At 44.9% G+C, this 14,624-nt stretch overlaps 1 long non-coding RNA gene across 1 annotated transcript in view; it reads right to left on the minus strand.

The window, feature by feature from the left end:
- Nucleotides 1-1,213: 1,213 nt before the first annotated feature.
- Nucleotides 1,214-14,624, minus strand: part of LOC141981805 (uncharacterized) — a 128,621-nt gene continuing 115,210 nt past the window's right edge. The window contains exons 4-5 of the long non-coding RNA XR_012637927.1: nucleotides 5,752-5,820; nucleotides 1,214-1,321 (exon numbers count right to left, since the gene is read on the minus strand). This is a non-coding gene — a long non-coding RNA (uncharacterized LOC141981805). The remainder of the gene's footprint in view (nucleotides 1,322-5,751; nucleotides 5,821-14,624) is intronic.

Consider the following 14,624-nt stretch of genomic DNA (forward strand, 5'->3'; position numbering starts at 1 on the left):
GACCACTTAGCCTGCATTCAGCTTCCCTCTTTGCTAAGGAAACAGGCATAGCTAAGAAACATACATTGCAGGGGACGACTTAATAGATCAACGCTAACCACTTTTCATGGGCCAGCAACACAACTCGGAGCGACAGTGTAAGGAGGGAACATGCCCTGCTCGGTGCACTTGGTCTTGTGTTATTTTGAAAAAGAAAACAACATTTAAAATAAATAAATAAATAAATAATGAATCAGAAAGAGAATGCAAGCCAGAGGTTGGTATTTTAACCTTAGGCTATGCCTGCACTGCCCTGCAGTTCAGTCTGTGGGGCGTGAATAGCAATGTGCTTTACTATGACTCCCTGTGTGGACTCTGCAGGTGCAAACTACAAGGTTCCTAGTTCACATTAATGTAATCCTGTTTGAAGAGGACTACCATTAATGCAAACTAGGAAGCTTTTAATTTGTGCCTGCGGCATCCACACGGGGGGTTACAGTGCTGCACTTTGGTGCACACTGTTGTCATGTCCCTATAGTCCAAACTGTGGGGCAGTGTAGACAAGCCATATTCCCATCTTCCCATCCATCCACTTTCCCAGCATTCCCCCCCCCCCCAGCACATGTCCCCATCCACACACATCACCACCCTCTCTTTGCCTGGCCCTACCATATTTCTTCTTAGGAAATATACATAACATTTTATACCATAATATTTGCAGAAATTGAAGCACTTAAGGTGATATATTATTGTCTGATATTTCATCTTCCAGCAATATTTTGACATTTATAATTTACTAAATTATGTGATTTGTATTTTAATTAAAAACAGTTAATGGAGCTACTTCTTCTGGCCAGCATCCAATAACCTTTCAATGTCCAGTGACAATATTTTAACATTAAATATTTCATCTCATTTTGTCTTTAAGTTAACATCTGTTCGACTTAGCTGGAGCAAATATTTTAAGCAAGCTCAAAGATTACCGAGGGAACATCACAACACGCTATGACAGCTCCACTAGATATTGAAAACAAACAAAAAAACCCTATTCCTTTAATAAATATGCAGGTAATAACAACAAGACATGACCAGGAAGAAATCTGCAGTCTGAAGGGTTACGTGAAGTTATTATAACCAGGGCTGCTGCCTGGGTGCCATATGGCCCTCATAATTGCATTGTTACAATGGCAGCTGTTGGGAGGAGTGTTATTACAATAGTGGAAATAGCAGTTACCTGGAGTAGCAACTCAGCTTCTTCTGCAAGTGGTTGTAGAGGAAAATGTGCCATTTGGGGCACTTCTGGCTGCTACTCTGTTCTTATTCTGGGTGTAGAATTTCAGCTCTGTTAGAAAGAAGAAGCGGAATAATAGTGTGAAATGCAAGGAACGAAACTTCCATTGTACCAAGCTGTCAGAATGGCACTGGTGCAAACATTTGTTGAAACTATACAGGACAGCTCCAGTACTGCATATGGTCACTCGATAGAATTTTTGTGATGGAATGTTTGATCCTGGTGTCTGATTTTCATATCATATGGATGGTTCAAGTCAGCCCATGAGATGGATTTCTCACACAAAGTTTTGTTACCTGTAATAAAGTGAGAGGAAAGGAGTATATGTAGTGGCTGAAGCATGAACCTGGGAGCCTTAGGAATAAACTTCTACTGTACTAATGACTTCTAGTGTGACATTGGGCAAGTCTACTTTATGTTTCAGTTTGCCCACTTGTATAACAGGGATAAATATTTATCTACTTCTCGGAGGTCCTATGACACGTGTCTAACATGTGTGTTACAGAATGTCCTCCAAACTGTAAATATTTACTTGTGAGGCAGGTAGCAAACCACAACCAATCCTTGACTAATTATTAATTAGTTTTATTACTGTAGCGCCTAGAGGCTCCAACCAAGATCGGGGCCCTAATGTGCTAGGCTCAGTACAGAAATACAATGAGATAATCCCTTCTATTTATTCCTAGAGCATATGGGAACATTTTTGACCAAATCAGATTTCGGTGAAATACGCTGTTTCATTGAAGCCAAAACGTTTCACGGTGATGGTTCAGTTTCAACGAAGACTTTGTCAAAAAATATTTCAGCTCAAGAACCTCTTTCGCGCTCTGTAGCCTGAGGATTAGGGCACTGGCATGGGAAACCAGGTTCAAGTCCCTTCTCCACCCAATTCAGAGTGATCTGGGATGAAGAACTTTTCCTCTAAATTCATGAGGCAGAGAAGAGCCTTGGAACCTGGATCTTCTATATCCCAACCCAGGGTCCAGCTACCAAGCTACAGAACATGAAAACACACACATGTTCAAAAGGTTTCGTTTACAATATGGAACTAAACCAAATTTTGAAAGCTCAAAAGTTGCCACGAAAGGGAATCATCATCCACCGGTCAGCAATGCTTATTGCACAGGATCTGAGCTATCTCCTACCTGTATGCCTTGATTACTCTTGGGATTCAGCAGTCACTGTCCAGCCCCCAGCGTAGCTGCACCAGTGTAAAAAAGGAAAGCCATAATTTGCACTGGTTGAGGTTACTCTGGTTTTAAGCAGAGGTCCATTCCACCAGTCCAATTTTGTCTGTCTGCAGTAGGATTTGCACCGTTGCAGCTGTAACAGTTATTGGCTAACATTGGGGAAAATCACCAGTAAGGACAAGTCCTTAAAGTAGGAGATCTCTGTGGTAAGGGCTGACAAATGTGGACCTTGTAAAGGTTTCCATTATGTTTAATTTTACGAAGGGTCTAGTAGAAACTGAATGATTGATTCATCAGCTAATGCCGGTACAGCTCTTTGACAATGTAGTGTTGTAGAAGCGCTAAGTGTCATTATTGATCAACCCTTCCACTTTATACTGTCCCCATAAGGAGAACAAGGGGGTCACTTGATGAAATGAATGGCAGCTGAACTTAAAACAATCACTGCAAAAGACACTGGCTGTGAAATTCACAGCCACAGGAGGTCAGGCTGTCAAAGACTGTAGCTAAATTTTATGACCATAAATACTTGTACTTAAGCCTTCTAAGGCAGAGGCAATCAGATCTCATACCCCAGGGTGCAAGCTGATTGCCCCCAGAGGCCAGGAATTGATCGGCACTCCTTCCATAATTGGTGAATTACATTGTCAGGGGGTTTATACTCCCCCATGAAGCAGGAGGTCAGACTCGATGGACCAATGGTCCGATCCAATAAGGCAAATCAAAGGCCCACCAAGACTCTGTTTCCTTTGCTGCTGCCATCCACCCAGTTGAGAATGCCAATTCAGATCAGGGCTTACAGCTAAACTGAGAGGGAAAATCATTCCATAGCCATGATAGTGAATTTTTTTGGAAAGCCAGTTAGTGAGCCCCGTGCTCCTGCTCCACAAACGGAGGCAGAGACACTGGGTGAGATTCTCCAAGTGGGAGAGCGTTTGCTGCATGGCACTGCCACACGGTGCAAACAGGAAGTGGAATTCCAAAAATTCCTGGGCCTTTAAAGGGAGAGGGGCAGCTGCCTGTATTCCTGGGTGCAGGGCAGCGGAGTTGGAACTGCTGACCAGAGCAGTCAGGATGGGCAACGAGGGACACCTCCTGGAGGCCATTTCCAGTGACGTAACAAAGCGCGGTATCTACACTGACACGCTGTCGATATAACTTTCCTGCAAAAAGCTCTACGCCTCTCGTCGAGATGGTTTAATTTTGTGGGCAAAGCAGGATCGTTTTCCCAGCAGAAGGACCACTCCAGTGTGGACACCTCCACTGTTTTGCCGATGAAACCTGACTTTAGTAGACAAAACTCTGTAGTGTAGACAAGGCCTAAGAGCATGAAATCTTTGAAGCCCTGCTCTGAATTAACAGGCCCCTTCATTCAGGAACGCTGAGCGTTTTATACCCCCTGGCTCGCTCCCAGTGCTATTTTTATTCTGCACACACAACCCTCACTTGCCACACTCCTGCTTTAGGGAGAGTTAAAGAGCAGCAGGTGCCGAGTCTCCACACATGTGTGACAGCTACAGGTAGGTAGATATGGAACTTTGATCACTGTCAGTACCAGGGCAGCAGTGGAAGAGGGAGTGGTTTTCCATCATTCACTGCCACTTAAACACACCATCAGCAACAAGCTGAGAAAATGCCACGGGCTAACAAACTGTTTCAAATATTGGAACGCAATTGGCTACCTCAGCAGTTCTCTCCCCTAAATCTGATTTCGTTAAAAAATTGTGTCGAACGTTTTATAGCCAGAGATTTTCAGGGAGATCTAATGGTCAGAAATTAGAGCAAGGGAGGTTCTCCCTGACCTTTCGAGCCTGGGTAATTGTAGCAGCACCTCTGGGGCTGGATAGAGCCTTACTAGTGATTTTCAGAAATATTCTGCTGATAACAGTGATTGTTGTAAGTTGCTGAATGAACACAAAGCACTGGCTGTCAGGAGATGTCGGGTGCCCTGTTTTCCAGATAAAAAGTGATTAAAGACTCCTTAACAGGTTCTAAATCTGTTCTTTAGAAATTCCATTAAGCAATCTAATTAGCTAATTCAATTAACTGATTAGGTGATATTAAATAGTTAATTTAGGGGGGAAATTTATAAAGCTATCACATGAAATAAAAAAAAGCAGGACGACGTTAGGCCAAGAGCTTCCTTTCTTAACTCCTGCAGTGCTTTAATCAGCAATTTAATTGGCCACCTGCTTTGGGCACGGAGTCACTACCTACCACTATGCACCAGTAACCTTTCCCTCCACTCCACTATTGACTGGCATTTCAGTTCAGTGCCCAGAGAAGGTGTGTATGTGAGACGGATGGTACCTAAAGTGATTATGTCAGTACCCTACTTCAAAAACAGACTCCAACGAGACACTGCTGAATTGGAATTAATTTGCAAACTGGATACAATTAACTTAGGCTTCAACAAAGACTAGGAGTGGATGTGTCATTACAAAAAGTAAAACTATTTCCCCATGTTTATTTCCCTCCCACCTATTGTTCCTCACACGTTCTTGTCAACTGCTGGAAATGGCCCGCCTTGATTATCACTACAAAAGGTCCCTGCTGCCCCAGCTCTCCTGCTGGTAATAACTCACCTTACCTGATCACTCTTGTTACAGTCTGTATGGTAACACCCATTGTTTCATGTTCTCTGTGTATATGAAATCTCCCCACTGTATTTTCCACTACATGCATCTGATGAAGTGAGCTGTAGCTCACAAAAGCTTATGCTCAAACAAATTTGTTAGTCTCTAAGGTGCCACAAGTACTCCTTTTCTTTCTTTGGGTGGGGAGGCAGAGGAGAACCACGATGATGTCACTCCCCTGCCTTATACAGCTCTTGTGTATGGCGGGAACCTTTTGTCTCCCAATGGAAGAACACTGGCATTCCAAGGGATGGGTCCAGTACCAAGTGACTCAGATCCATGTCTCTGCAGGGCTGTGGCAGCCATTACTTGTAGGTTGTCTGGAGCGTCCACAGGAAGACTGAGTTCTTTCACAGTCCATTGTCTTTGCTAATAGCCCATTAGCCCTGTCTGGCTTTTTCATTTGATGTACCTGAAGGGCTAATAGGGGGTGACACCCAAAATAACACATTTGACATACAGATACATGGTCAATATTCCTAAATTCAGATACAGAAATGATACAGGCATACAAATTGGATAATCACATTCAGTAAATCATAACCTTCCAAATGATATCTTATATGCACCATCTTGCATAAAGTATATCTCAGTTATGTCATATTCATATCAAGCATATTTTCATAAAGAATATGGAGTGAAATGTCACACCTACCTTTCTCCTTGGGAATTTCCCCTTCTCTGCTGCATGAGTATTCCTTGAGCTCCTTTTTAGACTTATAGCCTAGGACAGGGAGGTGGGAAGATAAGAATCAATCAATAAGATACAGCAAGAGCCTAAACTGTGAAACACTGGAGCCATCATGTTACAATAAGACTCAGCACTTACATAGCCTCTTTCATCCTCTAATCTCAAGAGCTCGTTTGCATGGACCCTCTGGAAAACAGACAAATATTCACCCTCCCATTCCACAGATGGATAAATAGAGGCACGGGCATCTAGGGATTGATTTTCCATTGCCTTGCACCTTGCATGGTCATTTACATCACTGCAAAGCAAGTCCATATGTGCCAGAGGAGAATGGAAGTGTTGCAGAGCCACCTTGAGCAGGTGTTAATGATGACAGAGAGTGTAAGGTGCAAAAGAACCAGACCCCAAGCATATTGCCCAGCAGCTCAATGGAACAGAGCTCAGGAGGGCCACCTCTCAGCCGCTTGCTCTAATCACTGGCCAACCAGACATAGCTGAAATCTGGCAGGAATCTCTGCATGCAGATTTCTCTCTAGTTAGGCAGACACCAGAGGTTCAGATACCACCATCTGGAAGGATAATGTTTGGACGATCTCAACCAAACTTCCGTGCCTCAGTTTCCCAAGCTGTAAAAAAATGGGTGATACTGGTACTGACCTCCTTTGCATAGAGCTTTGAATCTATTGATGAGAAGCACCACATAAGAGCTAAGCATTATTAATCTTCTCTGACCCAGACTGAACCTGTGAACCTCGAGAGACCTGCCCTTCATAGTTCATGAGAGTTCCAAATACGACACAGTTAGAGCCATTTTATTCATGTCATGAGGACCAGATACTGGAGACAACCTATCACTGTAATCTGTCCTCAGTAAGACACGGAGAAGTCCTTGTGGCACCTGAGATACTAACGAATCTATTTGGCCATCAGCTTTTTGTTAGTCTCTCAGGTGCCACAAGGACTCCTCATTGTTTTTGCTGATACAGACTAACATGGCTACCACTCTGAAACCAGTAAAACGCTGCATCTGGGGATAGTTGAGAATTATTTTTGTACAGATGTAGTGAGATCTTCTTGCAGATGCCTAAGGGCTGAGTGCAGGGAACAAAATCAGTATTGTTTCCTTGTGTTCCTCTGTCTGTTTGTGTGTATCCACCACAGCCTTACCTCTGTACCTTTTGTCTTCTACTCAAGTTAGGCCTGCTTCTCTCCCCATATAAGTTATACTGATATACTAGGCCAGCAGAGTGCTCCTCGTGTGGCTGCAGTTATACTGGTAAAGCTGCACTTTGTACTGATATATAGCCTCCCCCACCCCCTGAGCAAAACCACCCTATATGGGTAAAAGTGTAGCTGGACCTGTGTAACTGCACCTAAACTAGGGGCTTCTACTGCCACAGCTGTGTCATTCAGGGATCACACCTTCTTTACACCCCTGACCAACATAACTACGCCAAAAGAAGTTTGTAGCATAGACCAGGGCTGGACTTAGGCAACCCAGGCGATCACCTGGGGTGCGGGCTTTGGGGGCGCCAGGCTTGCGGGGGGCGGGGGGGGGGCTCTTTTTGTTTTTAGCGGCAAAAGGGAAAATAGAATCTTTGAAGGAATATGTTTCAGGTGTTCCGTATGTGGAGTCATTTTTCACTAAGCTTCTAGAATGTTCTGGATCTTTGTAGAATCTCATGGACTCTTCCGGACTTTCTGAGAACTACATTTTCCTTGAACCTCCTAGAATGTTGTCAGCCACGCCCTTGCAGGTATATAAGGGGCAGGGCGTCACCACTCAGTCAGTGAGATATAAGAACAAAGTGAAGTGAGAATCCAGCTGCAATATTGTGATGGAGAGACTGACAACACTTGCTACTTTATTGTTTGAAAATGCCATTGGCCAGTCTTTGGATCTCTCTGATATTTTGCTTCAGTTCATGAAGGCAAAGGCGAGAAAAGCGCCCTTTTGAACTAAAGGACTAGGGTTAACATTCTAAGGCTGTCACCTACGGTAACACGATTTAATACTGGTCCGCTCAATGTTGGTGCACAGTTCAATTTCGTGATGTTAGTACGTAGAAAATTTAAAAGTTTCTACAAGCTTTGAGGAAACAATTTTTTTATTCGCTTATATATGGCATGAATAAATACAGATTTATAGACCCTAGCGTGCAATTTTATCATCTTATATGACAGGGAGAAATCACGTGTGCAAATCGTGCAGCAAAGTTGAGAAATGGGCTACCAATGCAATACAAAATAAGGTATTCAAAAGTTTAACGGAGGGGAGTGGCGCCAAAGATGCTCCTCACCTGGGGTGCCATTTGCTCTAGGGCCAGCCCCGGAGCAGACATAGCCTTCGATGGTAAGTTCCCTGGGGAAGGGACCATCTTTTTGTTCTGTGTTTGTGCAGCACTGAGCAGAACAGGGTCCTGCTCCATGACTGGGGGGTGGGGGGGGTCGGGTCATCGCAGGGGCTACTGCAATACAAATAAAGATAAAATACAATATTACCTACTCCCAACATTCAAAAAATCATGAGTCACGCCGCTAAAAATTCATGAGATAAAAAAAAGTGTTGGGGTCTAGTAGATTTCTGCTTTCTGAGACTTTTGGTAACACTCGGGTCACGTTTTCAAGTTTTTCTCAGCAACCACCAGGGCCAGCGACCTAGCTGGAAAGCAAGCAAGCCGGCAAGCCGAGATTCTCATGTATTCCCAAAATTCCAGGAGCTGGGGCTTTAAGAAAAATATCAAATATTGGCAACACTACAAATGTTTTCCTAATTATTGCTTTGAGGGTGGCGGGGGGGTGAGGGGAGGTGGCCTGTGTCCTGGTTGGGGGGCTGGCCCACTGTTCACAGCATTCGCAAAGTCTCCTCTGCCACAAATATATTTCCTAGCCCCAGACTTTGCAGCCTTGATCCCAACTGAGTTTTTCATCTGGGTCCACTTGTGATAAGAATCAGGGAAATTCCAAGCAAAAGCTTCAGCTCCTTCTCATATGCACCCCACTGTAGGCCAGTGTGAATCCATATCTATAGTGTACTTGGAAGGCAATAAGCATCGTATAAAGTAAATGCTGATTGTTCTGATTTCTTATCAGATGCACCCAAACCAGAACCTTTTGTTTGAACATGTGTAAACATTTGGACGGGGGTTAGATGAAATGGAGACCAGATCCAAACCACCCCAGGGGATTAGTTTTCCCCTAAATGCCCCCATCTCCATTTGAAAAGTAGAAGGGCCAAACCCATTTATCCCAACTGCTTCCCCATCTAAAACGGGGTCCCAGATCAAATGGGGACAGGGATCCAAAATACCTTTGGTTTGCTCATCTCCATTTGATCTCATCTGCATCGTTAAAACTTCTGGGGAATGAACATAGATAGCACAGCACCCCTCTTATATGGGTGTGAAACATGGACAGTTCTCTGCAGACACAAAGCAGCTTGAAAAATGTCACATGCATAGTCTCCGCTCTGTTCTGAAGGTCCATTGGTGAGATAAAGTGTCAAATATTAGCATTCTTGAAAGAGTTCACACAACCAGCATGCACACAATCCAGGCTCAGGTCATGTGATCAGGATGGGCAATGACAGACTCTCAAAAAAGTTTTTCTATGATGAGCTAAAACTCGGAAAGCACAGGAGGGAATCACCAAAAAATGCTTCAAAGACACCCTTCGGCAGAGTCTCACCTCAGGCAGCATAAATATCAATACCTTCAAAGACATAGCCAAGGACCGACCTGACCGAAGAGCAAGTATCAATAAAGGCTGTAAACATTTCGAGAAAGACAGGCGCAAAAAACAAACAAAAAAAGGCCAGGCATCCTGCCAAGTCTTCAGTGGGAGCCTGCACATTGCGGTGTGACATCTGTTTGCAATCTTGTGCCTCACAAATCGGAGGATAGAGCAACATGAGAACACACATAATGCCGTGACATCCTGGGACAGCCATACTCTGCACAGCACAGTGCAGGTCTAGATGGGGTACGTCTAGCAATGGAGCACAAATGTGTTATGTGGAAGTTCCTCTCTTGCCTGTTAGGCTCATAATAGGAGATTAGACCCTAACTGTGACGTTCTGATCTGGAAATTCTTTGAACCCAGTTATCCCAAGAATTCAGGGGTGTTTAGATCTGTAGTTTCTGTCCAGCCTGTTATGAACTAAGACAAATTGGGATATTCAGCTGTGGTTTTGGTGCTCTGGTCTGGGCCCATCTCTAGTCATGATCATATTGATGTCTCATTAACATAGCTCTTTGTATCCTATAGTTATTTATATCACAGCAGCACCTGAAGGCCCCAGTCAGAGATCAGGGCCCTATTGTTCTAGGCCTTATACACACTTATACTGAAAAGACTGTACTTGCCCTAAAGAGCTCACAGTCTGTGACAGAGACAACAGGTAGATACAAACAGAGCACAGGAGCACAAGGGAACAGTCAGTGAGAAGATTATGATTCGTGTCAGTAGCAGCTGTCACAGTACACAACTCGTAGTCACTGTTGAGTGCTTCGGCTGTATTGCAGCAGAGGTGAGATTTGAAGGAGGATAATGTAGTGGCTTAGTGGATTTTTATGGAGAACTCCTCCAATGCATCTTTGATCATTCTACATCGACACTGAGGTATTCACAAGCGCATGTGAACTTTTGAGAGGATCCCTTAGGCTGCAGAAGTTGGTGCTAGAGTTCAGCTGTAACAGGAGCTTTGTTTAGTGGTGCCTCAGAGCAGAAGGTCAACAGCAGCTGCTTTGCCAGGGTTTTTAACGCTTTGTTCACCTCCACACTCCGGTCCACACAGAGTTCTCTGCTCTCTGGTGGATCTGTTTAAGAATAGTTGTTTTGCTAATTGCATTACACATTAATCTTGCAGTAGGACGGAGCGGCCAATCGGGTTGGGGTTCTATTGTGCGAGGTGTTGGACGCTGTAATACATTATCAACGTGATTCATCTGTGTCTTGTCACACTGAGCTCTTAGGAAGCACCAGGATATTTTGCAGCTTGTTGCAAAATAAAAAAACAAAAAATGATGGTACCTTTCAACAGGTGCAATGGAAAAATCTAGGCAAAAGTCAGGACAATTTAAGCCCTGAGACTTACCTTATTCTTAAATAGAGAAGTACTGAAAGATTGCAGATGGTGTGACTGTTATTCCGAGAGCGTAAATATTTCTCTCTGGAAAAGCTTCCCTTTGGTTTGCTGCTCCTGAGTAAGTGCAGTACTGAAGGGAGTGCTTCAACCACTGACAAAGTCTAAAGAGCCAAACAATTGTGCTGCATACATGGGCATTGGGTTGATGGGTGAAGGTTCAGAGTTTAGCTTGAATAGGTTTGCTACTGATTTGCTATGTGGCCTTGGGAAAGTCATGGGAATCTCTTCATCTCAGTTCCTTGTCTGTACAGTGGGGAATGATACTTCTCTCCCTCCCCCTTCCCCAACCAGGAGCGTTGCAAGGACTAATTCAATAGTGCTTGTACAGGGCTTTGAAGACATCGTGTGATATAATAAAATGACTCTCCCCCCCTGCAGCCTCGCTGACATCAGGGTATAAAGCAGCACGGCATATGGCCCTACGCAGCAGTATCAAACGTTTCTGTTGTACCAGGCTGGAAGTCTCAGGAGGGATGTTCGCACAGGATTGCTGAGACTTCTGGTTTATGGCCAGATGAAGAATACTGGACAAATAGCCCATCCGATAGTATTCTGACACTTCTTCGAGCCAGAACAGATTGGACCCAGTTAGCTAGCCTTGCTACCCTGGCATCTAGATATTACGGCAGTGGGTATTCTAGAAAATTCAAAACTAAGAGCCAGGTTCGAGCTACCAGGTTCAGACCCTGTGTGAGCTTTCCCCTAAATCTGGGCATGCCCACGTGATGAAATATGGTTGCATATGCACAGATACCAAGTTCATCCATGGGGACTGAACATAAGATAGTCAGGCCTTCAGCACACGAGCACTCAGATACTACAGTAATGCTGACCTCCGTAGGTAGCCAGAGCTAAAGAACTCCCTTTGCTGCAAGTAAAAAGCTGCTAGAGTGGCTGGAGCCAGCAGGAACTGTGATCACACCCACTAAGGCAGTATTTCAGACACACCCTGTTAGCTAAGTCCAGCATGAGCCTCTCGGATCCACAGGCGTTCAAGTCCGAGCTGCTGACATTTTGCAACGCTCTGGACCAAATTCTCCACTGGTGTAACGCCACTGACTTAAATGGAATTACACCAGCAGAGAATATGACCCACCATGTCCATGGAGGGCTGTGGAAGGAGGCAGATGTCCTTACCTGATCTGGACCAGATCGCCCACCTCTAGCAGGCACCATGGCAGTGTGCTGTCTTGGACCAATCAGAAGAATCTGATCCCTGATTGGGGGTCTCTGTGTGATCCCATAATGCACTCAATAAAACCTGCTTAAAGCGCTGCCTGTATAATATCATACCATGGCATGCAGTTTGATAGCTCTTGTCATTTCACGTTATACTGTTTGCCAGCTTTAATCATGTTGTCTAGTCTTTTAGGTTTGTTAGCATCCCCTGTACCTTTGTGATTAAACAAACTGCATCCCTGTTAAGGCCTTACGAAAGATATTGGCCTCTTGTAGCACTGTATTTTGGATTTAAACGATGTCGTGGCTGATAAAAACACCCACTTGAAGATATGCCCCTTGAGATGGTGAAGATGCATAAAAATCTCTGCAACTGCACGAAACCCTCAAGGAGAATCCAGGGTCTACAAGACTGGGCTTTATACCACCTGAGCTGCAATGAGAATTTCCAGGGAAGTCTGCTGGGACCCCTCCCACAGCCATCTAGGAACAAGCAGGTAGGGAAATAAAAAAAAAATAAGTTTCAGAATCAAGCCTTGCCCTTTCAGGACAATGCTGGGAATGGATTTGTCAGCCTCAAGTGAAGTCACCCAAGAATGTGTTATGCCAACTGCACACACTTGGCAGCCCAGAATCAACATGGTGCAGCTGTTCTTAATGGTAATCCTAACGTACCCATTAGGATGGAAAATATGATCTATTACACAGCAGCTGATTAATGATGGGAACAATGCTGGTGAAGGGCCCAGTTCTCTGCCCACCTACACCATCCACTGGAGTCAGTGGGGTGACAGCCGTGGAAGGGACAGCAGGATAGGATTGGGTTCTCTCCCACGGCTCCCCCCAGCACCAGATCAGCATTTCCAGCGCCTCTGGAGAGCCAGCTGGGAGTTCATTACTAACAGAGGAAGCTGGGCCCACACTTCTGGAGAAACTCCTCCGGAGTCTGAGAGCCATGAGACCAATGAGATTCCAAAGAAGTGACTCAAAGGCTACATACTCCAACAGAGAATGAGCACTTGACTATACTGTTTTTTAGAGCATTCAGTAGACTTGTTGAGCAGGGACATAATTTATTTGTTATTTGTCCATTTAATTCACGAGTACGGTTCCAAAACTCTATAGGAAGTTTATCTTCTTTAAATAAATTCTTATGAGCCAGATCCCATTATGGCCCATTAATTAGAGCACTGCAGCCCAAGCCAAACTTGACAGGACACAACTACAAGTGTCGGATCTGTGTGGGAAAACAACCGGCTCCTCTCAGGCTTGGGTAGGGTCAGCTCTCCTCCTCCTGCCCATGGGATGGTGCGGTGGCAGCCACATGTCCTGCTCTGACCAGTCACCACCACCTCGCTGCGCTGCGTGTGCCGAAGAGTCATTGCACCTCACAGCACAGCGTGGCGGGGAGCAGCAGATGGCAGGAGCAGGGTACCTGGCTGCCACAGCACTGGCCCCATGGGCAGGAAGAGACAGCAGTGACTGGGCTGACCTAGGTTTGGGGAGAAACATTGGATCAGGTCGGGTTGGAAAATGACTTGGACCCTTTGGTGCTTGGGTCAGATCTAGTGGGCTTCGGTCAGGGATGGGTCGGGCCTAAAAGTTAGGCCCAACTATGGATGTTGTAATGACAACATGTAACTTTCATTTCCAACCCCATTATGAGCCGGATTTATCAGTGAAGCTTTCAAAAGTATCTTTGTCTATTCTAGTCTGCACCGCTTCTCACAGCACCCTCACCACTGTAGTATCTGAGTAATGCCTTCCAGTAATGGAACTGTCGGATGCTAAATTCTATTCTCTTGAAGCAAAGAGGTGGAGACAAGGTCCCAAATTATACCCCATAGCTCCTGTAGGACACAGTGTACATGATACACGTGTCCTATACATCCAATCGTGGGTGTCTGCCAGCACATCAGGTCAGACACAACATCAAATGTTTAGCGCAAGTGCATGGCTCCCCATTCAAGGGCACAAAGGGCAGCTAGGAGCCCAGCTCCCAGGGTAAGTCAGTGGAGACTGGGAGCTAAACTGCCATGTGTGCCTGTGACAATCTCCCCCTTTCTCATCCTCCTCCTCTACGTTCTTGGAAAACTCACAGCCGTAGTCCTCATGGGAGCTGAAATATTAACAGAGTAAGAAGCTGGTGGCTTTGATAATTGAAGGACCCTGGAGCCTCTCCCAACTTCTAATTACCAGTTTCCTGCTTGAGGTACTTCCCTTCCTGGCTCTCCTTTCTTTCAACCAATAGGGTTTTTTTAGTCATATAGTACTTGCCAGTTCCCCCCCGCCCCTCATGTGGCATGATGTCAAATCCTCAGCAAGCAGTCCAGGATCAACAAATATTCCAGTTATCCTCAGCACTACAGTAGAAGCTTTCAACACAGCCAGTAAATGCAATCCTCTGCAGGCTGATTCCTTAGCAAGGGTTCTTTCTGCAAGAACGTCACCATGTGCATTGCACAGACCTAGTGCTAGACAGAAGGCTCCCATGTTTACCAGAATAAGGTTG

Source organism: Natator depressus, chromosome 2, assembly GCF_965152275.1.
Source record: "Natator depressus isolate rNatDep1 chromosome 2, rNatDep2.hap1, whole genome shotgun sequence".
Lineage (NCBI taxonomy): Eukaryota > Metazoa > Chordata > Testudines > Cheloniidae > Natator > Natator depressus.